A 17,664-nucleotide genomic window follows, 5' to 3' on the forward strand; every position below is an offset into this window, starting at 1 on the left:
GCAAGAACGACAAAACACAAGGAAAACAAGACAGTTAAAAATGAACTTGTCACTAGACTTTTCACTTGAGGATCTATTATCCTTCATGCGTGACCCCAGGACCCCAGGTCTGTCTATCCTGTTAGTCATGTTTTCCTTGTTTCTCCTTTTCCTTCTTCCATTTGCGCCGCGCCTCTCCATAATGCCTCACCGACTAGCCTAGACCTGCGAAATAATTGATGCTATTTCTTCTACATTGGGCTCCTTCCTTTCACAAACGGCTGCACAAGATGCAGCTGTTTTGTGTGTAAACTGCGTCGCCATCACGTCCTGTATATCAAAAGTCGTGCAGTGCTACAGCAAAAGACATTGCTGCGAGCTGAAATCAAATCCGTGATGTGGCTAGTTGAACCATCATGGAGTCGTGCCCAAAAGATTATGAAGGTCCACAAGTCAAAATTCTGGCGAGAAGCCCATTTTTTAACTGCCTTAGTTGTGGTTCTTGGTCTTGCCGTCCTTGTTTCATTTGTGCTGCAGCTCAGCATAATGCCTCACCGACTTGGCCATACACAGGCACTAATTGTCGCCTTAACCCTGTACTGCATGAAGTGGGAACGTCGGGCCAGACAGAGTTTTTATTTCACAGTGGTGGAGAAAACTCAAAGTGCTTCCTTCACACGAGGCCCCAAGCAATAAAATCATCATCATCAGCCTGACTATACCCACAGCAGCGCGAAGGCCTCTCCCATATTTCTCCACTTAACCCGGTTCTGTGCTAGCTGCATCCACTTGACCTCTGCGAACTTCTTAACCTCATCCGCCCACCTAATTTTCTGCCGTCCCCTGCTACGCTTTCCTTCCCTTGGAATCCAGTTTGTTACCCTAAGCGACCATCGGTTATCCTCTTTCGCACTACATGTCCTGTCCATGCCCATTTCTTCTTAATTTCCACTAGAATGTCGGTAACTTGAGTTATTTCTCTTACCCACTCTGCACGCTTCCTATCTCTTAATGTTACCCCTACCATTTTTCTTTCCATAGACCTCTGGGTTCTCCTCAACATAAGTAGAACTCTCTTGATTAGCCTCCACGTTTCAGCCGCATATGTGAGTACAGGTAAGATGCAACTGTTATATACTTTCCTCTTTAGCGATACCGATAAGCTGCTGGTCATAATCTGTGAGTGCTTGCCAAATGCGCTCCATCCCAATCTTGTTCTTCTTGTTATTTCATTTTCATTGTCCGGATCTGCGGTTACTACCTGTCCTAAGTAGACATATTCGCCTACTACTTCCAGTACTTCGCTACCTAATGTAAACTGCTGTTCATTCCCGAGGCTGTTGAACATTACCTTAGTCTTCTGGATATTGATTTTCAATCCTACGTTTCTACTTTTCCTGTCTAGGTCACCAATAATTATTTGCAGTTCATCCCCCGAGTTGCTTAGCAAGGCAATGTCATCAGAAAATCGCAGATTACTGAGGTTAAAACAGAAGCTTGGGCATGTTGATAATCCATTGTGTAGCACAGCGCGAAAAAAAACGCTCTTCCTTCGTCCCTGTCGTTTTTTTCGCGCTGTTCTACACAATTACTGAGGTATTCTCCATCTACCCTTATCCCTAACTGCTCCCATTCCAAGTCTCTGAATACTTCCTCTAAGAAAGCTGTGAATAGTACTGGGGAGATTGTGTCTCCTTGCCTAACACCTTTCTTTATGGGAATTTTGTTACTTTCTTTATGCAGAACTATGGTTGATGTGCAGCCACTATATATATCTGCCAACACTTTCACGTACGGCTCGTCTACCTCGTGTTTTCGCAACGCCTGCATCACCGCCGAGGTTTCAACTGAATCAAATGCTTTTTCGTAATCAATGAATGCTATGTATAAGGGCTGGTTAGATTCCGAGAATTTTTCTATCACCTGATTGATGGTATGGATATGATCGATAGTAGAGGGCTGGTTCCGAAAACCTGCTTGATCCTTTGCTTGATTGCAGTCTAAGGTTGTCCTGATTCTATTAGCGATTACCTTAGTAAATACCTTATACGTAATAGACAGTAAGCTGATTGGTGTATAATTTTTAAGGTCCTTAGATTCCCTTTTCTTATGAATGAGGATAATGTTGGCGGTCTTCCATGGTTCCGGTACCGTCGATAGCATAAAATTGGCTGGGGCTTAGCTTGGTTAAGCCTGGTAATTGCGAAGCAATACGTGGGTTCTGAGAGATTTCTCTCGTGTTTTCTTCAAACGTTCCTTTCGTTGCTCGGGTGTTTCTTCAGCATGCCGTTTTCTTCGCTTTTCATTCTGCCTCTCTCGATACGCACGTTCTTTCTCGAGTCGCTGCCGCCGCTGTTCCGGAGATTCTTGGGCACGTCGCTCCCCTTTAGCTGCGTTCCGGAGTTCCGAACTAGTAGTGCTGGAACGAGATGAACATTCCACCACTGTGGGCCAAACTTATATCTTCCTCACTTGCTTCTGCCGTGGATTCTGCTGCCGAAGACGCTGAGCGTTTTTTTCGCCTGGCTGCATCTTGTGCTCGTCGCTTGGAAAGCCGTTCTTCTCGTTCTTCTTCTGTCTCCGTAGCTCGCTGATGCTTTCTCTTTGCTATCTGCCGAAGCGTATAGGCTGGAGGCGGCATCTCATAGGCTTGACGAGAAGAGCGGGACTCAGGCCGCGGCTGTGGCTATGCGCCGCGCAAGGTGACGGCGTGAGATGGAACCCCGTTTTTAAGCAGATGGTGTGACGTCACATAGCGCGCAGCGCCCCTGGTGAGAGGAGCGGGAGTCAGGCTGCGGCCGTTGCTATGCGCCGCACGAGGCGACGGCGTGTGATGGGGCCCCATTTTTACATAGATGGAATGACGTCACACAGCGCGCAGCGCCCCTGGTTAGAGGAGCGGGAGTCAGGCCGCGGCCGTGGCTATGCGCCGCGCAAGGCGACGGCGTGAGATGGGGCCCCGTTTTTACACAGATCGTATGACTTCACGCAGCGAGGTCACGCGAAAGGTCAAGCGTGGCTATGCGGCCGCGGCATGGCACGGGCTGAGGTGGTAGCTAAAGTAGTATTGCTTCGCAATAAAAATACGTCACCTTAAAGACACCTTGTGCCAGTTATATATGAATGCACGCCAAAAACATTGGAGCAGCACCTCGGCACTGTCGCTTTGCCAGATCACTGTGCAGTTCGCACAGCTCGTCTTATGGCTTGCAGGCAACCTACTGCGCAGGACCCGTAATTTTTAATAATTTCCATGAAAAAATTAACCCACTCTCATTAGCCATACACAATCACTACATGTAATCATGATGATGGACTGATTTTTTATGGCGCAAGGGCATCTTTGGCCAAAGAGCGCCAGAACACAAGGTGATGTGACAACTGAATTTAATAAAATGTGCGAGGTGAGGTGTTTAATGAAGTACTTAAATACGATGGTGTATAGGGCCTAAAAGTTTTTCCGGAGTGTGTAGTCTAAAAGCAGTGGTGTATAGGGCCTAAAAACATTGAGTTGAGGTGTTTAGTGGTCTGAGTAAAACTGAAAGGGTGAGATGTACGTGTTAAAAGAATAAGTTGCCTCAGCAACAATTTCTTTAAAAGAAAGCCATTTAATTAAAAGGAATGGGCTGACGCCCATGTTGATAAATGACTCCGTATAAAAAGCCTACTTTTAATAAATATTAAAAAAGTCTTTCTAAAGGAAACATTGGATGATCGCCAAGAAAGATGGATGGATGTGGCGGTATTTGTTTCGTGTATAATTCAGGAAAACGATGTCTCCTATGCTGTTCAAGTCTTTGACATTCAATTAAAGTGTGGAGTACTGTGAGCCGGCAACCGCATCTCGAACAACGTGGTGCAGGAGAGTTCGTTAAAAGGTATGAATGTGTTATGTTAAACCTATTCTCATCCTGCACAGAGCTACTTCTTTGAATCTGTTTTGTTTTTCTGTAGTGTATCTGCCTATCCTTGGTTTTATTGTGTGTAGTTTATTCTCCGTTGCCATGTCCCACTCCTCTTGCCATTGTTGTCTGATCGTGTTTTTGATGTGTGGCTTGAGATCCTGATATGATATGTTGTCAGTGTCTGTAGTGTATCGAAGGGCAGCTGATGCAGCAAGCCTATCAGCTGCCTCGTTTCCTGGTATACAGCGGTGGCCTGGCACCCAACACAGTGTAATATTAAGTTCTAGTTTATGGGCAGACATAAGGGAGTTATAAAGGGAATTCAGGACTGGGTTCTTACTGTGCCACTTTCGAAAGGATAGGGACAATAAAACACTGAGGGAGTCTGTGTAGATGATCGATGTCTGTATTTTCTTTTCTATAATGTGTCTCACAGCTAGCAGGATTCCATGGCATTCAGCGGTAAATAGACTTGTATGTCTGTTCAGTGTTTTTGAAAGTGAAAAGTGTGGTCGATGTGCTGCATAGGACACTTGAGCAGACTTCGAAGCATCGGTGTAATATTCATCACAAGTGTACTTCGTCTGAAGTAACATGAAGTGCCGCTGTATGGCAATAGAGGATGCGTGCTTCCCCACTGCAAGAAACGACAGGTCACAATTAACAGCATGCATTTCCCAAGGGGCAATTAAGTCTTTTGGTGTAGTTGTATGAAGGCTGTTAATCGGAACGTCCAGTTGATCAATATGCGTGGTAACTCTGACTGGATATGGCGGTGTTAGAGATGGTTTTCTTGAGAAGAGTGCTGTGCTGGTTTTGTCAAGCAGGAGCCGGCGACATGGATGGTTCAGTTGGCATAGTACCTTCATAGCATAAGTTACACAAGTAAATTCTCTCCTTCGTTGCAGTGACCATCGGTTCGCCTCGACATAAAGGCTAGCAATTGGGCTAGTTCGAAAAGCGCCCGTAGCGAGGCGAAGGCCGAGGTGGTGCACGGGATCGAGTAATTTTAGTGCAGAGGATGATGCTGACCCATAGACTATCGAGCCATAGTCTATGCGTGATAGAACTACACTATTCAGAAGGCTCAGAAGGCAGTCGCGATCTGTACCCCATGACCGGTGAGAGAGAATTTTTAGCAGATTCATTGCTTTGAGACACTTCAGTCGCAACTGTTTTATGTGAGCAATGAAGGAAAGTTTTTCGTCAACAACTACGCCAAGAAATTTATGTTCCTTTTTAAAGGCAAGGCTCTGACCATTCAGTGTAATGTTGGGGTCAGGTCTGACGCCACGCTGCTTAGAGAAAAGTACACAAACACTTTTTTCAGAGTTAAATTTAAACCCATTGTCATCAGCCCATCTGGACAATTTGTTAACACCTAGCTGAATCTGTCTTTCACAGATGGCCAAGTTGCAAGATTTGAAGCTTATCTGGATGTCATCAACACATACAGAGCAAGAAATGGTTTTTGGCAACACACTTTTTAAAAAGTTCATTTTGACTATGAAAAGTGTGCATCTGAGAACACCACCTTGAGGGACACCATTTTCCTGTATGTACTGCTTCGAGTATGCATTGCCAACACGAACTTTGAAGGATCGTTCAGACAAGTAACTTCGTATTGTATTCAACATGTTCCCTGTGAGCTGAGCTGTAGTAGTAAACATGACCCTGAGGACAACAAAAACTTTTCAATTAGTGCACCTCGGAAGTCCGTTCTTGTACATCCCCATAATGGATGGTGGGCATTAAAGTCTCCGACCAGCAGCCATGGTTCTGGGAGTTGGTCAATAAGCTTTTCAAAATTTTTGTTGCATAGTCTATGATCAGACGGAATATACAGCGAACATACCGTTGTTATTTTACCGAATATTAAGGCTTGTATTGTCATCAGCCCATCTGGACAATTTGTTAACACCTAGCTGAATCTGTCTTTCACAGATGGCCAAGTTGCAAGATTTGAAGCTTATCTGGATGTCATCAACACATACAGAGCAAGAAATGGTTTTTGGCAACACACTTTTTAAAAAGTTCATTTTGACTATGAAAAGTGTGCATCTGAGAACACCACCTTGAGGGACACCATTTTCCTGTATGTACTGCTTCGAGTATGCATTGCCAACACGAACTTTGAAGGATCGTTCAGACAAGTAACTTCGTATTGTATTCAACATGTTCCCTGTGAGCTGAGCTGTAGTAGTAAACATGTCCCTGAGGACAACAAAAACTTTTCATTTAGTGCACCTCGGAAGTCCGTTCTTGTACATCCCCATAATGGATGGTGGGCATTAAAGTCTCCGACCAGCAGCCATGGTTCTGGGAGTTGGTCAATAAGCTTTTCAAAATTTTTGTTGCATAGTCTATGATCAGACGGAATATACAGCGAACATACCGTTGTTATTTTACCGAATATTAAGGCTTGTATTGCCACTGCCTCTAAGTCTGTGTTAATCGGGATGTTTCGACAATCGATTGACTTTTGTGTTATAATAGCAATGCCACCGGAGGGGTGAGTACTGCCTTGCCTATCTTTCCTGAATATACGATACTGCTTGAGAAAACTTGTGTCTGTTGGTTTCAGATGCATTTCTTGCAGACAAACTATGTTTGGTTGGTGTTCGGCGAGGATTTCATATAAGTCATCCAGATTTTTTAGGAATCCTCGACAGTTCCAATAAATGATGCTCTCGGTAGCCATTTTGGTAGGTGTGGAAAGAATATAGAGTAGGGTTAGCACTCGCCGCCCTTATCAGGGGGCTTAACTGGTGTATGTTTTTTTTTTATTTGAGACGGTCCAGCAGGTCCCGCCTCTCATTGGCGGACTCCCTAGACGCCGCTGACGCTGCGGAGTCCATACTCACCTCTATCGCCTCTGGTGAAGGCATGGAGGCAGGAGGTTTTTCAAGAGGAACAAAGTCCCTCTCAGATGTCTTTGGTGTCCCGGACGTCTGGGGGAAAGTGACCTCCGGGATTGCAAAGATTGGTGCAGCCGGTGGCTGCTTAGTGAGGAGCCGTGGTGGGAGCACGCCAGCAGCATTGCACTGCGTGCCCACCGTTACTAGACGCGGCCTGGCCCCTCTGCGGGCTGCGTTAGCATAGGGAGCGGAGGAAAGCAGTCTGTGCTTTTTTCGGGCCTCTCCGTATGTTATCTTCTTAGTTATCTGTATATTGATTACTTCTTTTTCCGCCTGAAAGGCTGCACAGGACCGTGAGTATGCAGGGTGGGTGCCCTCACAGTTCACACATTTGTAGTCAGTTGCACTGCATTTATCGGTTGCATGGTCATGTGCGCTGCATTTTGCACAGGTAAGGCGTCCTCGACATGTCTGGCTATCATGCCCGTACCGCTGACACTTGAAGCACCTGCGGGGGCTTGGTATGTACGGGCTAACTTTGCATCGGATAAATTCCACATTGACAAATTCAGGAAGTGTGCTCCGGTTGAAGGTGAGAACAATATGTTTCGTTTTTATTTTTTCGTTCTTTCGCCTGATTGTTATTCTTCGTACTGCTGTTACACCTTGGTTCTGTAGGCCCTCAAGGAGATCTAATTCTGTTTCGTTTAGGAGGTCTCGCTCAGAGACAACTCCCTGGCAGCTGTTAAGACTGCGGTGGGGTGATACCTGAACGTCAAGGTGAGCAAACGTTTTTGTTATGAGAAGGTTGTCAGATTGACTTTTGTCTGATACCTCTATTAGCAGGTCACCAGATCCTAGTTTTTTCGCTTTGTAGTTTGCCCCAATGACGGCCTTCAGAGAGTTGGCAATCAGAGAGACTCACAGTTCATTTACTGGTTGAGATTTGGTTACAGAGCGCAAGACAAGAAATTTTGGAAAGTTCTCAGTTGGTGTACTGATGTTTTGCGTCACTTCGGTGCGACTCCTTTTCGGGGGTCGATCAGGTTTTTTTAAAGGTAGTTTTTCCGTGCAGTATGGATTGGTTTAAGGGGTCCTAATATATGTCGCCTCTGGTTCACCCTTATACGCAGAGGAAGGTCCCGGAGCCCCTCGCCTGGTGGACAGGCGAGGAGCCCATCGGCCGAGGCTTGACCATGGCCTCGCCCGCCACCGTTCAATGTTTCTTCCCTTCACATCTCATCCTATCGCCACGGTACGGATTACAGCTTCGGTATGGGGGGGTGCAGCGGTGGCGTAGAGGTAGAACATCCGCCTCGCATGCAAGAGGACCGGGGCTCAAATCCTGGTGCCGCGCAATTCTCCACCGGATGAAAAAAAAAAAAAATAATAATAAAAAAAAAAAAATCCGCGTGTCGATGGAATTGCATAAACAGGTTTGGGGTGCGACCTGATGCCGGTGAACACCTCCGGCAACGCACTCCCTCACCAGAACAGGAGTTGGCCACCCTGGTGCAGTAATTGGCCACAACCTCCTATGATAAGCTCCATAAAACCCCGGCCCTCAGTCACCAGCGGCTGCGGAACAACTGACCACGGCGGCGGTCAGACCTGTGACGCAGCAGGGGGTGCTAAGAAAGCCTGGCTCCGCTGGACAGGCCGCCATTGGAAACTGACCCTGGCAACGTTTAATGCTAGAACCCTAGCTAGTGAAGCTAGTTTAGCAGTGCTGTTAGAGGAACTGGACGGCATGAAATGGGATGTCATAGGGCTTAGTGAGGTTAGGAGGCCGAATGAGGCATATACTGTACTGAAGGATGGGCATGTACTGTGTTATCGAGGTTTACCAGAGAGGCGACAACTAGGAGTAGGTTTCCTTGTCAATAAGTATATAGCAGGTAATATAGATGAATTCTATAGTATTAATGAGAGGGTTGCAGGCATCGTAATTAGGCTTAATAAGCGGTATAAACTGAAGGTTGTACAGGCCTATGCACCTACATGTAGTTATGATGACCAGGCAGTTGAAAGCTTCTATGAAGATGTAGAATCGGCAATGCGAAAAGTAAAGACGCAGTATACTGTATTAATGGGCGACTTCAATGCCAAGGTAGGGAAAAAACAGGCAGGAGACAAGGCAGTAGGTGACTATGGCATTGGTTCTAGGAATAGCAGGGGGGAGTTACTAGTTGAGTTTGCAGAGCGCAATAACTTACGAATCATGAATACCTTCTTCAGCAAACGGAAGAACCGGAAATGGACATGGAAAAGTCCTAACGGAGAGACTAAAAATGAAATCGACTTCATAATGTGTCCAACCCCCGCCATTGTGCAGGATGTAGAGGTAATCGGGAAAGTGCGATGCAGTGACCACAGGATGGTGAGGTCCCAAATTAGCCTAAATCTGAAGAAGGAACGCAACAGATTAGTAAGAAAGAAACCCATCAACGAATTAGCGGTGAGAGGGAGGGCAGAAGAGTTCAGGATCTCGCTACAGAATAGGTATTCAGCTCTAACTGAGGATGGCGACATTACCCTAGAGGCAAGGAACAATAATTTCAGAGATATCATTACTGAGTGCGCGGTAGAAGTAGGCGGTAGGATAGTTAGAGAGGATACCGGTAAGCTGTCTAAGGAGACGAAAAATTTGATTAAGAAACGCCAGAGTATGAAAGCTTCCAATCCAACAGACCAGATCGAATTGGCCGAGATATCAAAGCTAATCAATAAGCGCAAGGTGGCCGATATAAGGAAGTATAACATGAAGAAAATTGAGCATGCTGTAAAGAACGGGGGAAGCCTTAAAGCGGTAAAGAAGAAATTGGGCACAGGCAAACACCAGATGTATGCGATAAGGGACAAAGCAGGCAACGTCATCACTAATATGGACAAGATAGTCAAAATAGCCGAGGAGTTCTATACAGATCTCTACAGTAGTCAAAGTAGTCAGGACCGTAATGAGATTGGCGGTAGGGAAAAACAGTCAGACGTTCCACCAGTGACGAAGGACGAGGTCAAGAAAGCACTAGAAACTATGAAAAGGGGGAAATCAGCTGGAGAGGATCAGATAACTACAGATTTGCTGAAGGACGGGGGGGATATCGTGCTAGAAAAACTGGCCACCCTGTATACGCAGTGCCTGGTGTCATCGACGGTACCGGAACCATGGAAGAATGCAAACATTATCCTCATTCACAAGAAAGGGGACTCTAAGGACCTTAAAAATTACAGACCAATCAGCTTACTGTCTGTTACGTATAAGGTATTTACTAAGGTAATCACTAATAGAATCAGGACAACCTTAGACTGCAATCAAGCAAAGAATCAAGCAGGGTTTCGGAAACGGTACTCTACTATCGATCATATCCATACCATCAATCAGGTGATAGAAAAATGCTCGGAATATAACCAGCCCTTATACATAGCATTCATTGATTACGAAAAAGCATTTGACTCAGTTGAAACCTCGGCGGTGATGCAGGCATTGCGAAATCAGGGTGTAGACGAGCCGTACGTGAAAGTGCTGGAAGATATATATAGTGGCTGCACAGCAACCATAGTTCTGCATAAAGAAAGTAACAAAATTCCCATAAAGAAAGGTGTTAGGCAAGGAGACACAATCTCCCCAGTACTATTCACAGCTTGTTTAGAGGAAGTATTCAGAGACTTGGAATGGGAGCAGTTAGGGATAAGGGTAGATGGAGAATACCTCAGTAATCTGCGATTTGCTGATGACATTGCCTTGCTAAGCAACTCGGGGGATGAACTGCAAATAATGATTGATGACCTAGACAGGAAAAGTAGAAAGGTAGGCTTGAAAATCAATATGCAGAAGACTAAGGTAATGTTCAACAGCCTCGGGAAGGAACAGCAGTTTACATTAGGTAGCGAAATACTGGAAGTAGTAGGCGAATATGTCTACTTAGGACAGGTAGTAACCGCAGATCCGGACCATGAAAAGGAAATAACAAGAAGAATAAGATTGGGATGGAGCGCATTTGGCAAGCACTCGCAGATTATGACTAGCAGCTTACCGGTATCGCTCAAGAGGAAAGTATACAACAGTTGCATCTTGCCTGTACTCACCTATGGGGCTGAAACGTGGAGGCTATCCAAGAGAGTTCTACTTAAGTTGAGGACAACCCAGAGGGCTATGGAACGAAAAATGGTAGGGGTAACATTAAGAGATAGGAAGCGTGCAGAGTGGGTCAGAGAAATAACTCAAGTTACCGACATTCTAGTGGAAATTAAGAAGAAGAAATGGACATGGGCAGGACATGTAGTGCGAAGAGAGGATAACCGATGGTCGCTGAGGGTAACAAACTGGATTCCAAGGGAAGGAAAGCGTAGCAGGGGGCGGCAGAAAGTTAGGTGGGCGGATGAGATTAAGAAGTTCGCAGGGGTCAAGTGGATGCAGCTAGCACAGAACCGGGTTAAGTGGAGAAATATGGGAGAGGCCTTCGCCCTGCAGTGGGTATAATCAGGCTGATGATGATGATGATGATGATGATGATGGGGGCTCAGGGTCCGTGGTGGCACCAGGCACCAACACCTAGTTTACACAAGGTGCCCTTGCGGGCACTACATGTAATCAGCTTCGACGAATGCCGCTTCATGTGCAATCTAAATCTAAAAACAAGCCATCACTGTTAAATAATTGCGATACAGTATACACCAGAACTACGTGAAGTCAGTGTGCTCTGGGGTGGCAAATGGTGACCGTGGTTAAGCGAAAACACACAACGTCAGCATGATTGCTAAACGCCAACCTTTTTTTCGTAACTGAACCCACCCTGCGCTGGCTGCAACAGAAATTTATGTATCCTGCAAAAATACTTACAAAGAACTATTTTCTACTTAAGATGTCACTACTCGTCCTCAAAATGGTGTGTGAAGCATTCTCTCTGCGCTGCGTACAGATCGCTCGTCCAGCTAAGCACGAGGCTCAGCTTTTCATTTATGTTTGAGGTGAACGAGAAAAGTGAAAGGAAATGCGGAAAGAGCCCTTAATAGAACACTAAACCGAACTATTTCATACCGTAAAAGAGGAACAGTGCCTGTAACAGCGACAGACTATTAGTTGTCCAGGGTGAAAAACAATACAAAACAATTAAAACACACTGTTTTACTTGACCTCTTTCATTTGTTCCGGTTTGTAACATGTCTTAACAGGCATATTGCGGACAACAGCCACCAAACGTTCGCGTCCTTTAAAAAAGAGCGCTCAAAGACTTACCAGGCCATAGAGAGACGGTGAATGCTTTGTGACGATAAGCGGCAAGCTGTGATACGAAATTATCTTCTTCCGTGATACAGCTGGCTGCATAAGCATTTAGTGGTTACGGAGAACAAAAAAAAATGAGTACCAGTTAGCTATACGTATTTACGACTCGCGCACATAAACTGCATCTTACTGCGCCAAAAATAAATGATTTTGCGCCTCGCGAATATTTCAGGGTCGGAATTTGACGTGTCGTATCTATACGTAGGCGAACTGCTTTTAACGTTCGGTCAGAAACTTTACATACCTGAAAGGCTGATGCTGTTTTCGTACTATAGCCTATAGTAAATTATTAAAACTAGAAAATCTGAAGCCTACCGTATCGTGCGAGCTTTGAATAGCGGCGCTATCACACGGCTTGGTAGAGCGGCTACGCTGATTGTTCTTTCACGCAGTGCGATAGTAGGATCCATTATAGCAGCACGACGCGTAGTCTACGAAAGGATATGTACTGCAGTGTGGATTGGCTATTTCTGGACGATGTCTTAGTTCTAGCTCTGCGTCCATTTATAATCGCAACAAATGGTGCCTCGAGTTATAAGCTTAAAAGGCGGATATGAAGTGACCACCTACGGAAATATAACCTAATCACCTGAAGACTACATGAAAAAATACTACGAAAACTTACAGTGAGTGAGTCGCTAAGCGCACCGCGACGACACCTGCTTACGCGTTTTCTGCGTAGAGTGGGTGTAAACCTTGTCGGCACACTTACGTCGTTAACTGAAGATTTAGGAGAAAAATAATGATTCTAAGCATGTGAAAAATGTTGCTAAAAGCACATTTGGTCGATGGGGACTGATTAGTTATTAGGGGCAAACAATCAAACGTCCAAATAGCCACGGACGTAGATGTAAGCGAGGGAGCGTGCAAAACCAGTATTGATATCAGACCAGAGAGGAAGTCGTCAAAAGAAGCACAAGTAACACGAATAAAGGTTGGAATATATTACAAACTTCACATGTATTAATCGAAGAAATCACTGTTGACACAAAATTTGTTTGGATTGAGGGTATAAGGTTCCAAAGCGGCTCAGTCTATGAAAGACGCCGTAATGCATTCCGAAAATTTTGACATCCTGTGGTATCACACAGCATGCGCGCCGCTGCGTTTCACCTCCGTCGAAACGCAGCGGCGTTTCGGTTCCAATGCGGGTACTCGCACATTAGTCGGGTATTTAATGACTGCGTTACCACTGCGAGCTGAGACAGAAACATGTCAAAAAGAGGTGCGCGCGATGGGACGTCATGCCAAAAAGGTTGCAATGGGGACCGCCGCCGCTGAGATCATGGCGCTTCCTAGCAAAAACGTGACGGCATCGGAGAGCGTGGTGGCGTCCTGACATCGTGCCACCGGGCGCGTCATCGCCAATCCTACACTTCAATAAGCACAACAAAAGCGCGCAAAAGCTGCAGGAGCAACGTTGCGCCATCGAATCCAACACTTGGAGGAGAATGTGACAGATACTGCGCTTTTCCTCTCCTGTAATCTAATTATAATTGTACATACCACTGCATAGAACGCGCGCCAAAGAAAGGAAATTTCTCTTGTGCGGCACGACTCCCGGCTTTGGCAGCTAAATTTTAAGGAGCGCGTATACAGTTTGCAGCAGCAACGCACATGCTTTCGCATTTCTCCAGTGCAGATTCAGCAGTGCTCTAAATATGTATAGGGCGAAAGCCTTTATAGGCTGCTGTAACCAAATCGCGTACACGAGAGTTGTGCGGTGGATCTGTGCGCTGATATCTCACTTGCAAATAACAATATATGAGGAGGGAGATAAGGAATGAAAACGATCGATGGGGACTGGTGATGAATAAAAGTTATATGAGAGATATCAATCGAATTACTGAATAACTGTGATGATGAAATTATCCTAAACTGACTCAACATATGGCCATATACAAAACGGCCAATATGTAAAACGATGACCTGTAATGACTGCGGCTGATTGGAAATGAGTGTGTTGTGTTGTGTTGGGTTTTATGATACATAGGCAACTAAGGCCATCATGAGCCAAACTCAAGGTAAAGCAATTCTTGTTAAAATAACTCACAGTTTGTTTATTGGCTTTACTTTTAAAAAATCAAAATAAGAAATTTCGACACTGGCATTCTCTCCTAGCAAAAGACGGATGAAATGGAATGTGTTAATTATAGAAACACATAAAATGTTATCTCCTGATTTCCTCATATTTCGTGCAGATTAAAATGTGATTTACTGTCAGTTGTTCATTGCATGTCTCACATGTAGGTTTTTCTTGTCCGAGGAGTATGAAATTGTGTGTGAGATGTACATGTCCATTGCGGAGGCGACACAGGATCACTTCAAAAAAAGCGCTCTTTATGACTCGATGACTTCCATTCTTGAACTATAGGCTTTACTAAGTATATAGCTTGTTATTTGTTTCATTATCCCATGAAGCCTGCCATTAGGCTGTTAGTGTAGTCATTATAAATTTTGTGCAGTCTTTACGGGGTATGTTGACGTGATTTATTTCTGTTATGTGCGCGTGATGCACATTCGTAGTAGACATGCTTAGCTATGAGTGGTAATGACTACAATGACTAGGTATCACTCTGCAGGACCGCAGAACGACCAATATGTCAAATGACGACGTTTAATGACTGCAACAGACTGGAAATGAGCAAAACGTTTTAGCTATGACTGGCAATGACTACTATGCGTAGGCGTGCCTCAGCGTGACTCAGAATCACTACGGATGCTGAGTCAGGCTTCCGTAGCACTAGCACATTTAGCGACAACTCGTAATGGCCACCAACTGACTGGCAATAAGTAAATGTGTTTAGCTATGCGCTGTATTTTCTAGAATGACTAAGTATAAATCACCATGACTACGGAAAAACCAACATGGCAAACGACAAATTGTAATGTCCGCAACTGATTACAAATTAGTAAACGTGATTAGCTATGAGGGGTAATGAGTAAGAGCATGCAAAGGACGCGTGGCAAATGATAGGAGAAGGACAGGCTTTCGACGTTCCCGTTTTAAGAGATATTTAAGGGGCCCTCTAATCTTTTTATTTCCTGCACCTTCTACGCCAAAGAATTCTGGAAGGCTACTATGCATCTAGCGCATTTTACACACGCGTTACCACGGATAATTTAAGGTACCAACACGAATCAGGCTACGATATAATCCTTAGTGCAAGGCTTCGGAAAATGTTACCACTTGCGGTTCTTTAACGTGCACTATAATAAGGCACTGTACAATGGCGCCCTGCTTTCCGCCTCCATCGAGAATTCAAGTGCGAGGTTCAGGCCGAGAATTAATTTCTTCATTACGAACACAATACTTCTCAGAATCAGTATACTGCATAAATTCAACACGATGGAGTAATTATCCAAATCCTATATTATGGATTTATAATTGACCACTTCCACTGCTGAACCCAAGAACTAGAGTACACCACGACCCTGAGAGACTGTGTAAAGTGAGATGTCAGTGGCACATAATCCCGGAGGTGGAAATTTCGACAGCCGTCCAAAAAAGCGCTCATCGCAGTCTCAATCGCTCTTTGACGTTCAATCTTTCAAATCAGATCAATCGTACCAACACCAATGTGAGGGAAATGAAAGGCGACACGAACCTGTACTCAATGTCCGTCCAAGTGCTGGCCATATTAATTACCCCCCCTCCCCACATTCCATCTCCCCTTCCCCGGACGTCAAGAGTTCCGCCACGACTTAGGCCGGCATAACCCGCGTCTCGTATCCTTTCCCAAGAATACCCCAAGTTCTTAGTAGTAATAGTTCAGGAGGAGCTCAACACAGGCACATAAAATTATCGTTATTTATGAACCTTTGAGGGACCCAACCATTTCCAACCTTTTAGACGCACCGAAGTGTAAATTCAGGATACAAATTCTAGACAAAATGTATGTCCGATATCGCAAACGTACTCATCGTACAAGGAAAAGAGCACAGCGAACTCCATTCTGCTGCCAAAGAGAGCCAAACAGACCTGTTGGAACAATAAGTTGACTTAAACGGCCGGAAAAGCGACTCTCATGAGCGCGTTCGATAGGGGGCACCAAAAGACGCCGGATTGCAACCATCAGACGATGAAAGCGTCACACCAGATGGGCTTATTTCAAGTGCTCACACTAAGAGAAGCATGTGCATGCGGCACAATGTCACACTCGTGACACGAACGCACCTCAAGCCTGACGGCGTATCAGATAAGAATGCGCGCGGAGGTAAAATATCCGCAGCATCGGGTTTACAAGTGTCATTCGAGCTAGATGCTGGAATAGTGTGGAAAGGTAACGAGATCATGATGATAAACGAGTGGAAGTTACCAGATCCATGCGAACCGAAATTCATGAAAAGCAAGGATAGTGTACGGATCTAGCTGTCTGCTTCAGACGAGCAAACCCTGGGGAGCCCCGTCAATATAACAGTTGAAATAGCTTGACATTCTGCGGGCACATCCACATGTTGTGGGCTCATGATTAATCAAATCTACATCACGCGGTAGCATCGCACAGTGCCAAGCTGTTTTCGTTTCGCCCACTCCAAAACGCTTCCGCCGCATTTTGCATTAAAGACGAAACCTAAATCTCGGTTCTCGGGTCCGCTAACAACTGCCCCTGCGAGTAACGGAGGCATGATGACGACAGGAGGCATTCTGGTGTGTGGAACGGCAGCAGCATGCGCACGCTGTCCCGAAGATGCGAGTCAGTACTTAGCTCACAGAGTAACATATATATAAAGAGAAGACGACGCCATTTGCGGCCCAGATGAAGGTTCCACGACTCCGCCAGATGGCGTTGCACCTACGAAAACGTTTTAGCCACAGGACTGTTTGTAATTAAAAATTCATTGAACACAGGTCGAAATAGCGAAATATAGATTATTTGGTTACTAAAAGTAAACCAAAATTAAGTGCAAATAGTACTAATTCTCACGGCTAGGTGGCATGCACCACAAACTCCAGATTCAAAGGGTTCTGCTTTATCCATAGCCCCATATTCCCGTGCGAACACTTTTTGCGTCCCTGTCGCGCCCTATAAAAGGCCGCGATAGTGGGGTGATTGGGGGCAATATCGTTCTTTATTGCTTGAGGTACTGCCTCCGCTTTTTATTGCGAAAGAAATACTACTTTCACTTTTCAGCCCTTCGCGTAGAGAAGTGGTAGCTACCATTGACCTTTAAAGTGACCATTTGCGCGCCGCCAAGCACAGCTGCGCACAAACAGGGGGCCCAACTCGCGCCGTCAACTCCCGAGGCGGTAGCTACCAACCGTGGCCTAACTCCCGCTCCTTCCACGAGAGGCGCTACAGCCAGAGTGACGTCATCCCATCTGCCGCAAAAACAGGGGCCCAAACTCGCGCCGTCGGCTCGCGAGGCGGTAGCTACCAGCCGCGGCCCAACTCCCGCTCCTTCCGTGAGGGAGCGCTACAGCCGGAGTGACCTCACTCGATACATGCTTAAGATGTGCAATCAAAAGAAGGTAAAGTGCACTCAGTGTGAGGCGCAGGTCAATCTCAAGGAAACGCGTTTTGACTGTTTAGGTGAAGCGGTAGGCAGCGACTTTTTGTGTCGGTGTTGCGTGCTGAGTGCGCGCTTAGATAGATTTGATCAAGAAAGGGGCAGTTTAGTGTCTCGTGTGGATGAT

This window comes from Amblyomma maculatum, chromosome 2, assembly GCF_055883805.1.
Source record: "Amblyomma maculatum isolate TAMU_Amacu chromosome 2, ASM5588380v1, whole genome shotgun sequence".
NCBI classification, from domain to species: Eukaryota; Metazoa; Arthropoda; class Arachnida; order Ixodida; family Ixodidae; genus Amblyomma; species Amblyomma maculatum.